Source organism: Cotesia glomerata, linkage group LG7 (assembly GCF_020080835.1).
Source record: "Cotesia glomerata isolate CgM1 linkage group LG7, MPM_Cglom_v2.3, whole genome shotgun sequence".
NCBI classification, from domain to species: Eukaryota; Metazoa; Arthropoda; class Insecta; order Hymenoptera; family Braconidae; genus Cotesia; species Cotesia glomerata.
In genome coordinates this window covers 12,435,991-12,453,990 of record NC_058164.1, presented here as the reverse complement: position 1 = coordinate 12,453,990, position 18,000 = coordinate 12,435,991, and positions in this window count along the sequence as shown.

Here is an 18,000-nt window from a genome sequence, read left to right as displayed (position 1 = left end):
CAATCACCGAAATTTTGCAAATTTAAAATAAAAACAATTACTCTCCCAATGCGGCAATTCGGACGAGTGCCAAAGCCAAACCGTATCATAAATACTTACCCACCCACTCACCCATAAAACTCATAGGTCCCGCGCATTACGACTCGCGGAAGCCAATTAATAAGCATCTACTGTTACAGTAACTTTCAGATGATACTAACCATCCGAATCTCGTAGCAGCCGCCACTCCACCCTCCCTTGCAAAACTTTTAAAACAGAGTGAGTTGAATCCGCGTCCGCGTAATAGCAACTATCAACTCGTTTCACGACTCGTTACGTGCTTAATAACAATTATGTCGTGACCATCTACATTCCAGTGGAAGTTCCACTACTGCTCCAACATAGTCCCGGTACTTGTTTGGCTGTCGTACAATACGTTTACTTGTACCACTCGACTTGTAATTGTAGACCATCAGCGGAATAGAACGTCCCAAATAGTTTAGTTAGCAGTCTACAGCCCGCAGTTTACAGTTTGCAGTCCACACACCGTATTAACGCCAGAAAATTTAAATACATATACGCAAACACAAGCATTAGCATACATAGCTCTTGTTTCCCTTCTGCTGGGAGCACCCCAGCTAGGACAGGAGGCCAATCTCGCGAGTGTCGTTCACGTTTGCGTACCAACCACTTTGTTTTTCCGAGTACGCTCGTTAATAGCCTCGGATTGTTTAATCCAATTGGACAAATTGCTTGCCACGCGGCGGCAAACGTTTTACCGACGAGCACTGACGGTGGTGGTGATGCCAGGGGATACGACAATTCACTACGCTCTATTCCATTGCTTTATATATATATATATATCTACTGCACGGACAAGAGGATTGAGAGAGACAAGAGCGCAATGTGCCCTGAAAACTCTCGCGAGTACTCAGCTCTTGTGACCCGGTTTTGTCCATGGTTTGGCAACAAAAGTCAGCGTCACTGCTAGCACCAAAGGCCATTTCGAAAAAAAAAAAAAAAAGAGCGGAAAGCGGAAAAGGTTCTGTTAGCGAAATAGAGAGGAACAAAACTGGCGAACGAAATAACTTTTAACGTATAGTGTCGGGCAGAGAGTTACGAGGCGATTTACAAATTGGCGGTTATTGTACCACTCGGAAATCAAACTGTCCTCTAAATCAAAACGTCCGGCAGCGTTCATTAAACGTCAGCTATCGTACTAACCTCTGATGTTACTAATACAACTCTAACTGATGCTGCTAGCGGTTCTGTCGTTCTATTCTATATACATATGTGTATATACATTTTTATATATATATATATGTGTGTGTGTGTGTAACGACATCGTATGTCATTTGTGCTAAACAACAGCAACAACGATAATAATGATAACAACTGGATTAACAACAACAACAACAACAACAACAATGACAATAGTTATAATGGTCACTATGAAAATCGGGCGGTTTGATACGCAGAGACGCTGATGCTGGTATGGTGGCAACTCGACGCCGTCGTAATTCCATCATCAGCTTTCTATCCGCCTATCCTTCTGGCTGCTGTTGTGTTGCAGATACTCAATTAGTTTCGAATACACTATCACGTGGGAAACAACGGGTAATTGTTTATTGTTTCTACAATCGATCTTGGGCTTTATTGTGTTGGGATCGTTTTCTCACTTAGTAAGTTATACCTTCAATTCGATCCATATGTTCTTTAGTGTGACTGCTCTCTGAGAATGTAATCGTGGATTTTCACTAATTCGCAATGCATATTCACTAATTGTCACAGCTATAAATATATCACTAAAAAATAGCGAATAAAATTCACTATTAGAATTAGTGAAAATCATCACTAATTAAATGAGTGAAAACTATCGTTGATTAAAAAATTATTGAAATCTATTAATAATTAAATTTCTTAAATTTAAATTAATATTTAAACCCCTCATGAGGAAAATTTTATAAATACTATTAAATATACTGTAAAGGTACCGGAGGGTAATTGAACCTAACAACGGAATATTTTTGATCAAAACTAGTAACATTTAATTTAATTAACAAATTTTTATTTTATTATTATTCAAGTACAACATCTGCAAGTAATGCAAAAAACAAGTAAGTTTTTTTTTCTATTTAGGCTAGGCTTAATTAACCACAGATACTTTGATTATTTTTAGTGTAAAAATAATTAAATACTTAATATACTGAATATACATGGTAAAATTTTGTCGTATCTTTAATAATTAATCTAGAATTTAATGCAAGACGTCGGTCCATTATTTTAAACTTATGAAGTATTCACAAGATATATTTAACTCCAAGTTATTATTCAATGTTATATTTTATTTTTGTACAACATCTCATTGTTTTCAGAACTTTATCAAGTACTGCAACAGAAATACCACAATTAAATTTAAAATTACAATATATTATTAATTAAAAAATTTTTTTAAACATAACTCTATTAAATTAATTGGAAAGTTAAATTAAAATAAACTCTTAATATTATAAAAATACATTTACCCATATTGCAAATATAAAAATTATAACACAAACAAATCGATATATAAACAAAGCCTTGTTGTTTTCTACTACTCTTTAATAGTTATTGTTATTAATAATAATAACTTATTACAATTGATTCCGACTCATCCAATAAATTGATCGAAATCTTCATGCACTTCGAATTTAAAAAAATTTTCAATCTTCTCAATAATCAGTAATGAGATGAAACTAGTAATAGCAATAAGGATTTTAATTAAAACATTTTGATCTAGATACGGGTAAAAAGAGATAAGAGGTAATAATGGAATTAATTAAGCCAGATAAGCAGCGATGACTTTAAAACAAGTGAGATTATGCGATAAAATAGGTGCGTGAAAAATAAAGTCTACATTAATTAGCGAATCTGGTATCAGTGTTACTATTATCTATCATCTATCAGGCGCATCATCATCGACTAGTGAGTGACTAGTAACTTGCACTCGTAGTTGTGTCAACTAAAAACTAGCTGAGCTTGCTTGCGAGAAAGATAAAATATGTATAATAAAAAGTGTGTGTAATAAGTTCACGTTGGCTGTTCAATTTTGTGAAAGTGGCTTTTCGAAATGAGATTTGAATAATGCATACATGCAGATCCATATGGTTACGGGCCAACGGCTCGTAATTTCGCAATTGCACCCTTTTCTGTCTTCTTTACTTTTATTTCTATTTTATTTTGTTTCCTAGTATGCCTTTAACTTTTTTATATTCTTAAATTTTTTTACTACCACCCGAGTCGTTCTAACAGCTGTCAATCAAATCGCGACTAAGGGATCAGTTGTTTTTACAAGAAGAAAATGTAGAATTTAAAGGTTTTACAATACTTTGAAATGAAGAATATTTGATGAAAATGCGTAAAAGTAAATAATGGACTCAAAAGTCATAAAGAATCATAAATTTTGAAAATACATACACAATATACATACAAAAGTTATATCTATGCATATGAAATAATAAAATCGTGGTTACGGACATTTTTTATGACTTTTTTTTTATAATCTTACATTTATTATTCTTTTCATATAGCTGAGTTATATTTTCAGAGGAGTTCATTTCTGTCATAGTTTGATATATTATTCAACGATTCAAAACTCCATATGCTATATGCTAAATTTTTCTTTATCTTATTCTCTTATTCTTACCCATATTTTTTTTTTTTTTTTTCACTTCCGACTCCTATCTCATTTAGTCAAACTTATCATTCAAGTATAGGGATTTTTTAAATGGCTCACTAAATGGAAATACAGGGAGTAGAGTACATTGTAGATGATATACGACGGGTAGGACTTACGAAGTCTATGTAAATTACTATAAAATTTTTAATAAAGAAAGATATTTTTTTTTTATCTACAAATAAACTTTCATTCTTATTTTTATTTTATTTTATTTTTTGTTTGATATTGTTATTTAACACGACATTTTTCTCGCACAATGAGTTGCTAAGAAAACTTTTAATTAACTCGAAAGTTGAGCGGAAAAAATTGTTATTATGGAAATGATTGAAGTAAACGGAAGATTATGAATAATGCCTGAAAAAGATAATAGAGAATGAAAAGTTGAGGCTTTTGCTTTAGAAAAATTGTGATAATGATAATGACAATGATAATGGTGAATTGTGGACATGAGTTTCTATTCACTGAATGTCTTAATGACCGAAATTCATTTTTAGCTTCTATCAGAAAAATTTTCGAGAGAAAATGAGAAAAATCCTTTGTGAAAAAAACAGAAAAATTCTGAAGAAAGAAATTTTTTAATCATTAATTTTCTTGGTTTAAGTAAACATTTTTCTGTGTGATACACAAAAAGATGTATCAGGCACTTTTATCTATTGGTTGAAATTAAAAAAACGCGTACTTGCCATGTGAGGTGTGTAATGTTTGATTAGGAAAATTGTTTATTTTTTTACCCCTCCAATGAAATAAATGTAAGTGATATTCTACATGATTTCAATTAACAATAATGGAAAAAAATAATAAGCTAAATTTGAAAAAAAGAAACTAGTGTTTACTCGCCAGTTTACAACATTACTAGTTGCTATCTTGGCATCTACTAGACAGCTAACAGCGGGAGTTAAACATAGTCACGCAATGAATACTTCGCTATCTTTAAAATTTAATGTTTTGCAATCGTCATGTCTCGAGTCCTAACCATAACCTCTTTCCATTATCGGAAATGAAAATTTTCCAAATGAAATATCAAACCGGAAGATTAAAATTTTTTTTCAATTTAATCTTTTTGTTGACTATACACAATGTTAGTTATTACAATATTTGCTTTAGTATTTTCAATTCATATAATTGTAACAAGTAGGAAAATATTTTCATGACGGTGATAAATAAAAACGTAATGGAATTGGTATTAAAAATATATTATATTTACTGCAGGTAGGTAAATTAATTGACAATAATTCGAATAAAAGCTTTTATCTAGCATTCATCCGTATTGATCAGAATTAAATTATTTACAGAGCTAAATCAATTAATTCTTGTGAAAAAAATTTTTTTTCCCACAGGTATTTATAAAAAAAGGCCAATTTATATTTTAAACAACATACATTTTTATAAAATTTTGAATAAATATATTTTACATATAAATGATTCAAAAATTAAAAAAAAAAACTTTTAACTATTTATTTCAATTTACCGCCTAATAATCCTAAAATTTTTAACTGTTCAAAGAATCTATTCGTGGAAGAGTTTTGTAATACGGTCTGATATGTCCATTTATAATTGTTTTATGCTCTTATATGGCTCGATATGAAAATTGGCTTTATCAGGTCACATTAGGCCGCATCTGGTATGGTTTTAGATGTCCTAATATGACTAAATATCATCACATATACCCATATTAAACAAAAAATGTAGGAATTGAATTAATTCCATACTGAAAAAAAAAAAAAAAAAAAATATGTAGACTCGAGAGAAAAATTCTTCAACCAAGAAAATCATTTTGAAAAGCTTCATTGTCTTGATTTAAGTAGAAAAATTTTTAAATAGAGAAATATTTCTTGATATAAGTAACCTTGACTTGATTCAAGAATTTTTCGTCTTGATTCAAGACAATTAAATTTTTTTAAATATTTTTTTTTTATTCAAAAATTTTTCTCTTGAATGAAATTAATTTTTTTTCCAGTGTAAGTTTGGATAGTTTGTTACGAATTTAAATTATTTGGACATGAAATGATTAGTATGGAATTTATTAATTGGTATTTTTTTATTGATCTTTTGTGCTAAGATTTTAAAAGCTGTTGCGATTTGTATTGTGGATTTATGTACAGCTTTCATGCATCTCTATATAATATATTGCCGGAATTCAAATAAAAAAATTACATTGAAAAAATTTGGCTCACGATTTTAAGTATTTATGTCCCACGCAGTGATTTATTGAGCTTTTTTTTCAAGAAATCATCTAATTAATTATAACCTCATCAGTATGAAAAGGCACACACGGAATGAATGTATAACATATAAACCAAGTGATAATTATTTTTAGCAGTATTGATTCATAGAAGATGCGCAAGGGGACTCTTACTTATTACACGTATAAATCCTCTTAGTAATAATGACGGCTGTAAATGAAGCTAAAAATAAAACTAATAAGAGGATAGACTGGGATGGGATGAGACAGATGGATCAAAAAGGAAAAAATGTAAATAAAGAATTTGTATAGAATCTAGAGGCGTAGGCATACATGTAAATATGAATCTACAAAGGAGTAAGTATATAATCCAGCAAAAATTATAACGTGTATCTAGCATGTACTTGACGCTGTCATCAAACATACAGTACAGCGTGATGAGTCTCGAGAGAGTAGCGTATGCTGACATGATAGAATTCAATGTATTGCTCTACGACCTACATATTCTATTTTTGGCGATATTCATTTTAAAAGCCATAAAAACACCAGAGAGCATCGATATTGAATAGAATGGAAAAATATATAGATAAAAAAGATAAAAAAAAATAAAGGCAATAAAAAAAAAACATAATAATAATACCAGTAAAAAAACGTTATGATAGAATGAAAAATTCATACCGGCAAATATTGATAAAATAAATAATTGCTAGTTGAAAAATCGTCGCAATATCCATTTCGAGCGGGAGCTCAAAGTTTTTAATTATAAAAATATTTTTACATAAAGTTACATCAGTCGAAAAAACACTACCGATTTGTCACGTTGATTGTTTTTGTCTTTCAATCTTTTTTGGAAGTTTTGGTAGTTTTGGTAGCCATATCAAAGCAAATTTTAAGGGAGTTGGGAAAGAACGGATAGGGGAAAGGGGGGGACCTACTCAGTGGGAATTTTTCCGTAATTGAAAAAATAATCCGACAGCCCAGACTGGGAATCGAACCCAGATTCTCTCGGTTACGCGCCAAGGGCTCTACCAGTTAAGCTATCGAGACAAGTACTGACTACTTTATTCAGTCACGTATATAAGACCCACCGAGCAAACAACGCCACCGTCCATCTTACGGTAAAGAGCCATACCAAAATCCGTTTTTGGAAGTTAGATTATGAAAAAAATGACCGAATATTGAAAAAGTTGTCCACAATTAAAAAATTTCATTACGTTAACGTAAAATTGCTGATAAAAAAAAAAATTTCATGTTTTTAATTGAAGTAAAACGTTTGAGCAAAATGTCATTAAAAATTCGCTGTTATTTTTATTAATTCTGATAAATTTGTGTAGTCCAAAAATTTTTACTTCATAAAAGATTTTTAAATATTTGAGAGGGAAGTTTTGTCGTAAGAAATGATTGAAAAACTAATTTGTTTCACGTCAATTTTAATTACGGTTTACACAATATTCCCATTTATAGTTTTCAAAGTATCTCGCACATTATTTTGAAACTTTGACACTACGTCAAATTAATAATAACTTTGAAGAAATTCATTTTATAAAGTATGAGTTTTTTTTTCAATATTATATTGATAACTTTCAGCTTATGATCAATTTTAATTATTCTATACGGAAAAATGATTTCTGTTTAAATAATAATTAATTGTCATTTATACCGAAAAAAATACTTTAGTTAAAAAAAATTTGTTTTTTTTTTTTTTTTAATTTTGTATTGCAATTGAAATTATCAAGTTAAAATACTTTAAATGTCCTCAAAATATTACAATTAAATAATTAAACACTAATTAATAAAAAAAAAAAAGGATCAAGAAACGGATTGTGCTTACGTTAAATCATCTTAAGTATACATAAAATTTTTAAGTTCTGTAATGAAAAATTACAATAATAACAATTATTTGTTAAGTGTTAGCTATTTTTTTTTAGTCGCAAAATTTCCAAATTACATAAATAATACAAATATATTTTACATAGATTATCTAAGTATCAATTTCATTTTTTATACTTCATAGTAGATGTATACACTTATTGTTATTTTAACTTTAATTTTTTTCTCAACTTATAAGAACAGCTAAATTATTTTATCTCAATAGGGATAATATACTGAGCTTAAAAGCTTTAGTATATTTTTATAGAAGTTAATAAATAAATAAATAGAACAAAAATTTCCAAAGATTGCAATCCAACGAATTTTTATGAATTTTCAACGAAAATATTTTTTATTTTTTTTTACCATTGTAGTATTATTTTTATAAATTATTGAGTGTATTTCTTAAATCAAAATTATCTAAAATTTTACACACAGAATTATAATTTTTAAAACTGTCATTAAAAATAAAATTTATCTTTCACACAATTCAAAAAAATAAACTTTTACTGTGTAAATAAACAGGACTATCCTCAAATTGTTCATTTCGCCATATAACAAATAAACCCGGTACTTTTTACGCAACAATAAAATTTTAGATGACAGTAGATTGAAGCCATTATACGTCTAGATACATAAAACTCGACCTGAGTAAAAGCACTTTTGTTTATATTTATTTATTCTTTTTTTATCACCTCTGAGATTTCCAGTGTGTGGCAATAATAAAACAGGCTAAATTAGAGGAGAACTGATTCGTTAAATTTTATCTCCACTCATTCACACCCATCCCACATATATTTATATTTATGTCTTTACGAAGTGATTCGACGGCATGAAAACCCCACTAAATAATAGCCATATAGAGATCGTTGGATAACTAGGAATGATCAAGGATGACACTTTTTTCTCACAGGTCACCGTAGCGTATCAAATCTCACATACGCACTCAACTTCCCCGACAGATAACCCATAAAGCCTTACTAAGACTGAATGCTTTATTCCTGGAAAAGTTTAGGGCTTTTCGTATTGAGTAAAAATGAGGCACCGCCGGCCCTTTCTCTTGCTTGTATTACTGTATTACCGTAAATATTAAGTACTAAAATCGAACAAAGAAATCGATACACTGTTATTAGACGTTAGCCTGGCAAATAAATTGAGTTCAAGTTACAAACAATATAAGAAAAAATAAAATAAATAGGTAATACCCTCGATAGGTAATTCACGAAATCTTATTATCTGTCATTATAAAATGAAATCCATAGTAAATAATACAAGGGTTGCATTAAATATTTAAAGCTCGCCGTGGATAAAAAATACAAATATAAATTGAATTAATAACCGAGGAAAAAATATCGACTACCAATTCCTTTAGAGAAAAAACTTTGCGGAGATAAATTCGAATTTAATTATGCGAATTAATGACAAGGGGAGATTCTGAGCGTCTGGTATGTAATTGTAACCATTTGCAAATGAAATATTTAATTATCTAATAAGTACATAATTCTCATAATTTTATTAAAGTTAGCGCTGGAATTTTTGAATCCGATGATTCAAAATAACTTTTATTGAAAATACTAGCTTTATTTAAAATAAGAGATGAAATTAATTTTTATAAAATTATTATTTTTATATTAATTTTTATAAAATTTTAATAAAAAATAAAATTCTTGTATTTCGCTGAGAAATAAGGGATTATTGTAAAATTTTGATGTCGTTTAAAATAAAGAAATAAGTATTTAATAATTATATAATAGTTTTTAATATATATGTGAATGCCAGATTTAAATACATTCGATGCTAAATCTTACGAATTCGTTATGGTAATAATTATTATCACATCATATAAATTGTAAAAACTGCATGTGCTGATGTGCTTCTCTCTATGTGCTGATGTAAAGTTAACAAATTGCTTCACTGAAAAACAAATAAATTCCAACTCAAGCCCAGTAAAGCGGGTGATTGACGGCTAATCCTCGACAATCACTTTAATTTCTTCTCTGTATTATAAAGTTAATAACAATTTATCAATCTATTAATCTATTAATCTATTAAACTATCCCATAAATTGAAAAAAAATTTCAACAAATCTTAATGTTCTCAGAATAACTCATGTATCTAAAATTGCCCTAATAAAATTGATTCTATGAAATATAAATTTGTTACACTGCCTAAAACCTAAATTTGGATACTTCAGATTAAAACCTACTTTAATGCAAGTGCTAGAATAATCATCGATCATCATAAATTTTCAGGATTCAGGACCATGAAAAAACCTGTTATTTGTGTAACACTTCGTTAAATTATTGTACAACATTTCATCAACAGTGTCGACTTTATCAAGTATCAGAACAGAAATGAAAATAAATTGTTATTGAGCCATTAATCTGTACAAACAAACAGCCTCAATTTCGGGCATTAAATTTCGAAAATGTATATATCCCACTAAATAATTTTGTATAAATTATCCTTTAAAATCACATGTTACAAATTTTTTTCAGAACTATTTTCGTCAGTACTTAAATAAAACAGTTTTTCTGCAAAAAATGATTGATAACATGTATTAATACTTGAACTTTGGCTTTTAACTATTATGATGTCATGACACTTGATATTATTCGAACCACCACATTTTTTCATTTTTATAGAAATGTCAAAACAATTTTTTTTTTTCGTTACTTTTTTTCTGTTCTAATTTTTTTTCAAAGCCGATACTATCGTCTATCGTACAATGATTTTACGAAACGTCAAATAAACGAGCAGTTCCCGTACAAAAAAAATTCTGATTCAAAATGAATTTAAGATTGAAATTTATATTTTGACACAAATATGAATTAGTTCTGAGATCAATCCAAATTTGAAATTGATTTTTAGATAGCAATTAACACATCTGTAGAACTTTCGATCCTCTGCTTCAGAATTTTAATAAAGACTTAAAAATATTTTATGTATAAAATTAATCCTAAATATTTTTAAGTCTTTATTAAAATTCTGAAGCAGGATCGAAAGTTCTACAGAAGTACTAATTTCTATCTACAAATCAATTTTAAATTTGGATTGATCTCAAAACTAATTCATATTTGTGTCAAAATATCAATTTCAATCTTAAATTCATTTTGAATCAGAATTTTTTTTGCATGGGTTATTATGATTATTATTATTATTATTAAAATTTATATTCACTCTTAAATCACTTCGCTGAAAAAACTCCACATTTTTTTTTTTTTTTCTCATTTTTCTAATAAATTTAAACAGGAAATAAACTTGTAATATTTCTCAGCAACTATCAAATAATTATTGTGATTAATCGTTTGAATTACTTACTCGTAAAATATAACCCGAGCAATAAGAGCTCATCGATTTACCCAAGAATAATAAGTTAGTTTCGATAGTTCTATTAATTCACAGAGACTCGATTTAATCACTTATACAACATCCACGTGGGTCTCAGTCAACTCTCATGAGTCAATAACATTTTACTAATTATTTGCATTTGCTATACCCTACCAGATCACTCCACATTACATAAATTAAATAAACTTTCCGCCGTCGTCGTCGTTCACTGTCAATACTCCATAATATATTAACTGAGTGATTGTAAAAGAAACAGAATTTAAAAATTTTTTTCCAATCAAACAAACACTAAAACATTCAACAGAAAATAAATAAACAAAAAATTATAATAAATATTTTCAATTGATAAATTTCAAATAAATTTTTTTATTTAATTTTTTTTTTAAGTAAAAAAAAGCACAATAAGGAATTATAATTATATTGATATTTATAAATATAATTACAACAAACACGAGGGTGAAATAAACGATTATGCCGAGAGACAACGAGAGTTAACGCGGAGATTCGTCGCGGGAGACTAGCGGTTGGAAGCGATACGGATTTGCTCAAAGTCCCGACGCGAGACACGCGCTCACTCTACTGACTATCGCTTTCTTTCTCAGGACTACGCCGACACAAGTAACGTACGGTATCGTGCGAATCTGGACACGCGCGTGGATGCCAGCGCTGGCGCAATAAAGTGCCGCTATAGTAATAGGTATATGTATGTATGTGTATATATATGATAGTATAACTGTAATAAAAGGACTATAGTTGTAGGACCGGTACTGGGGCTCCTGGAAAGGAGCTTAGTGGGAGGAAATGGAAAGGGAGAGATGAAAAGGATAAATGAAAAAGGACGAGAGTTTCGCGCGAGGACAAGAACTACCTGGTGTGGAAGGGGATGAAGGGTGCTCTGATACCTACGGAAAAGTGCTCTGCCGGCATCCACACCCCCAAACCCCCACACCCGCCCAGAACTAGAATATATTCTTGATTCTCAACGATCCTCACTCGGTTCTCTTTCCGTCCTACGGTTATTCGGCTCCTCCACCCTCTCCTTTAACTCTCATTTCCCACTATTATTTACACATATATTATGTTATATTCAATTTAATAATATTATCACTTATCGCTCATAAATATTTTATACTCGAACATTTTCTTACTTCTTGATGGGATTATTAAACAGTCATTTTTTAATAAGAGTCGATAAATAGGTGCAAATTTTGAGGATCAAAGAAAATATCACTGAAAAAAAAATTAGGAAAACGGTTAACCCTAAAGGCCATCCCTGCAACTTCCCGCTAATTCCATACTTAAGCGCTCAAAATTATACTCATTACGTTTTTGAGCTCTTCGAGCTCAAAAATATAATTTATCTGTTTTTTCGAGCTCTCCGAGCTCAAAGAGTTAGATGTTCCGAGATTTGAGTTCTTCGAGCTCAAAAGCCTGATATAAGTTAAATAAAACTGTATTTTTTGAATTTTCAAACAGCAATTACTTCTGAATGAATGAACCGATTTTCGGGCGATTGGTGGCATTCAACGCACTTTTTGAAGCTTCATAAAGAATCTTTAAGTTTAAATTGATCGAACCAAGAATTTCGAAGTAATTCCGAAATAACACTTTTTTCGGTTTTCTTCCGACAACGATAACTCACGAACGAATCAACCGATTTCGACCGGGCTGGTGGCAATCGACGTGGTTTTCTGATGTTAAGGTAGTATCTCCACGACAAGCATATTTCAAGAAACTTATGGAATTTTTTATCGAAAGATAAATATATTAATAATTCACCACCAAAATTTCAGATCAATTCACCGCACCGTTTTGAGTAATTAATTTTTCGAAATTGCACCTTTTACACGTAGAAATATAGAGAAATGGTAAAGTTAGTATGAACTATATTTGCATCACTTAAGTGGTACGAAAGATTTCATACTAACTTTACCATCTTTCTATACCTCTACGTGTAAAAGATGCAATTTCGAAAATTAATTACTCAAAAACGGTACGGTGAATTGATCTCAAATTTTGGTGGTAAATTATTAACATATTTATCTTTCGATAAAAAAAATTCCATAAGTTTCTTGAAATATGCTTTTCGTGAAGGTACTACCTTAAAAGCTGATTAGTTTTTGAAATCGATTGGTTGGGCCTAGAGATCCGGAATGACCGTCATCTTTATTTTTGGTCAGGACACGGTCATTAGACCACCCTGTGACCGTCACATAATCTTAAAAAATTTCTGTAATGCTGGAATGACCGTCACGTTTCAAACGGTCACAAATTTAGTTATTTGCATCTATATAGACGTTTTTGATAGAATTTTTTAATAAAGCATTTTTTGAAAACTGATGCAAAATTTACAGTCACAAAAACCGTCATGAATTTGCTCATTTGCATCTATATAGACGTTTGTGACGAAAATTTTTAATTATAATTTATTCTCATCAAATAAAAACTATAAAATAAATTTACTAAGATATTTCAGTTTTAACTTTTGTACAGGTAATCATTTTAAAGTCGAATAAAAATATCTTTTTCATGCTCAATTTTTCGCTTGCTCGGTCCATCATTTAACAAACGGTCATGTGACCGTCCGATGACTAAAAAAAATGTCAATGACGGGACCGCTCGCATCTCTAGTTGGGTTATTTAAAAGTTATTAAAAAAAAACCACATTTAAAAAAATTTTTTTTGTAGTTTTTTTGAGATTTCTCAAAGTCTACCGGTTCAAATTGGTCTAAATTGTTTTCAAAATATAAGTTTGGTCAAGCCCTTTCGAATGGCGCCAACCGCGATGATATCTTAATAACGGCTCATCTAAAACACAGAAACCCAAATTATATTTCTTCAATATTTAAATAACTATGGCAGGAACTAAAGAAATTAATATTTTGACTGATTAAAAAAAAAAAGATGAGATCAAAAAAAATTTTTTTAAGTGAGCCTCTTATCCTTGAGTTTTAGTCCTAAAAAATAGTAAAAATCAAAATTTTGATTTGGTTGTATTTCGTGCCATAGCTACTGCTACGTAGAATGTGTGGTTTGAATTTCATTAAGATCGGGTTAGTGGTTCCGGAGCTATCATTTACGTAAGCCATCAGAAAAACATAGTTCTGAGATAAACGCGCTTAAAGTTTTTTTAATAAAAGAAAAAAAATCTTACTTAAAGTCAATCAGCAAAGCCAGCACCATACAAAACCCCTTTAGCCTGTTTGAAAATTTGATTTTCTTTCATTCGAAAATCTGTATAAACCTCGTAAAATTATATAGTTACAGTGGTCCGATCACTTAGAAATTTTAACACAATACTTGTAGATAAATGTACTTTCCAAAAATGGAAAAAAAAAAAAAAATTAGTTTTATAAAAGTTTCAAACTAGAATGATCACTTAACTCATTAATCATGGAAATAGTGAAAGCTTAGTAAGAAATTAAAAATATTTGGTTGATTAATTATAGCAATTCTATTTATTAGAAATATTTAAAATATAAAGTAGCAAAATTTTTTGAAAAATAATTAATAAAAGCAGTATCGCTTGCCAAAATATCGCTGATGCCGATCTCTGCTTCCGTATATCCTGCGATGGTGATGACGATGATGATGTTGATAATGATGATGATGATGATGTTGACACTGATGATGATCCTGATAATGATGATGATGATGGTGATGTATAGATGACGAATTTCCCCTGTTGTGGTAAGCATAGGCCCTGGAACTTTTGGGCCGTTGACGATCCTCATCATCGTCTGCACTGGTGAACCCAATGCCCAGGTTTGTGGCACCGACGACACACAGACAAGAGAGACACCGGTTCACTCTGCTTCAAAGGAACCTTCAACCATTTAGAGGGAGAATAATCCGCCGTATACAGTTTCATCATTTTTTCTTCTTCAGTCTTCTTCATCTTGGTCAAATCGATTTGTTTCCGGGAAAGGGCAGTAGACTTAAATTGTTCTAACTTCTTCTGAAGTTCGGCTTCCTGGCGTTTCCACTCCCGCTTCAATTGTTCTAACTCTTCCTGAAGTTCAGCTTCCCGTTGTTTCCATTCCTGCTGCCTCCGCTTCTCCTTAAGATCTTCTTTTAACATTAGCTTTCGTAGTAAAAATAACCTTGTTCTACAGCTAACCATATCCGTATCATGATATTGGTTTTGATTTTCCCTGACACGCATTTGGCGAAAAATATCTTCCTTCACGTCCGCAATTGAAATTGATATCTCGTCAAAATAAATATTATAAATTTTTTCAAAGTTACTCAAAAATTTAATTTATGTTTTTTCAAACTCTCCGAGCTCAAAGAGTTAGCTGTTCTAAGATTTGAGCTCGTCGAGCTCAAAAGTTTGATATGAGTTTAATAACATTGTATTTTTTGAATTTTAAATTAGCGTATTTGACTTCTAACTCTAGCGGTATCAACAGTATATATTATTCAAAATTCAAAAAATGGTTCAAAAGTTTATTTCCCAATGCATAATAGATAACGCGCTCATCAAATTTTGAATAGAAATATATTTCATTACTCGTTTTATTTAAAAAATTATGGAGAATATTTATTCGTTTCAATTTCGTCTATTTTAAAAAAAAATGAAATGAAATTTTAATGTAAAAGTGAACAACAGACATTCAATAAGTATATAATTATAACCAGGCCAAAAATGGTTTATTAAAAAAACATTCAGTGAATCAAATACATACATCGTCTGAAATCGCTAAAAATTGATGCAATTAAGAATAATAGACTACATTCATAATATGACTGTAATTTATCTCAATCTAGATTTGTAACTATATTTATCTACCGTATAAAATTTATATTGTTGACTGTCTACAACCCAAAACTATATTCGTCATCAGTATGAAAGTATATAGTAATATACAGTATTATATAGTAATATATTATAGTATATACACTAATAAAAAATAGCAATATATAGTAATATATAACAACCATATTATCATACAAAACAATAACAATGATATAAACTAATAAATTAAACAATGAAATGTTTTGCGATAAATAAAATAATATATAAGCTTTTCGATTTATCATTTTAACTATTAGAAAATATTTTATTTTTGTCCGACTGATTGTTCCAAATTCACGTAAACTTTAAATTAATCAGCCGACCAAAAATAACCATAAATATTTTATACAATCGAGCTGAGAACACTGATATAAGAATTTCTTAAGGAGTATTTCTTAAAATGTGATTGAGTAATTTTTTTGAGTCGAATCGCTATCACCATTATTAACACCATCATTGTTATCATCACCATTATCAACACCATCGTCAATATCATCATTGCCATCACCATCACCATTATCAACCCCATCATCGTCATTGCCATCACCATTATCAACTCCATCATTGTCATCGCCATCGCCATCGCCAATATAATTATCACATTCATAATCGTCAAACTATTTGTTTTTTCAAATTCTTTGTTGTAGTTGTACATTAAATTTATTTAATTAAAATGTATGTTGTAAACTTGAAAAAACAATTCATTTTGAAGAAATTAAAAAAACGTATTTGAAACTATACTCCCCAATTCAACGAAAACTCTATTAGTTTTGGATGTTATTATATGGTAATTATAATTATAATTTATAACAAATAAAGTTTAAGAAGCAAGGGTTAGATTTACAGAAGACCTCATGAGCATGAGCTTCGTCTTACATTGACCCAGGTCGTAGTCGTGATAGTTAGTAAAGCTAATAACGAGAATTAGGATTCAAAGTGAGTGTATACCTAAGCCAAGTAGTATAGCTCCGCATGTAGGTATACAGAAGTATAGAGAGGTAGTAGGAGCAAGTACCACCAGAGAAGCGGTAGTAGTTATGCTTCCAGTGGCTGTACCGGGAAGTTATATACACTCGTGTGCTTTCTGGGGTGATATAATACAAGGTAGAGAGAAGAGTAAAGAGTAGAGTCGAGTTGAGTATAAGGTATGGGATATAGAGGAGAGTTAAGTACAGAAGAGAATCGAGCAGTGGCTCTACACTCCTGTCTGAGAAACCTGACATGCCTACCAAACCTACCACCCTACACCGCATCTTATGTACCGGTGGACTCGAGCCAACATTTCAAATACACCATACACCCTTTGAGTCACGTGCTACGACCTTTAAACTCGACAAATCTCTCCAACTTTTATCCCCAATAATTATTATACAACAACTTTCGGATCTCTCAATAAATATCCTTTCAATTTAAACTTTAAATTCGCTCGTTTTATTTATTTAATTCCTCTCGATTTCATGAAAATTGAAACTATTTATATTGATTATCACGTAATTATCTAAACATGCTAATTTTTTTTTTTTTTTTTTTTTTGTATTTAATTCATTTTTTACAATAAGTAAACACTAAGTTTTTACAAAATTTATTTGAAACTTAAGAAAAATTTTTAAATGCGTCAATAATCTTACAATTATTTCTAAAATCGTTTCATTAGCCCCAAATACTTTTTAAGGAGTTTATTTCAAATTGTCAGTAAATTTGAATCCGTTTTAATGGCTTACTAAATTTGGCAATAGTCTCTTTTTCAACTATATGATCGGATATACCTTAATATAATTTTTTTGATCGTTTGATAATAAACAATATTATATTTTGATTTTCTCAGCGTTTTTGTGTATATTATCTGTTTTTAATATGCAAAAAAATCAACCTAATCTGTTTCAATGATACTCAATTAAATAAGTAATAATTAATGTGTAAACGTTCGCCAAGGCTATTTTTTCATACTATTATAGAAACTGCATATTTTAATGAATATTTTTTAATATTATTTGATATACTATGGTCGATGGTTCTTAAATTTAAAAATAAACTATATAATCGGTAAAAATAAAAATTTTCATCGATTATAAAGTTTCAAAAATGAACGCGCTTAATACAAAA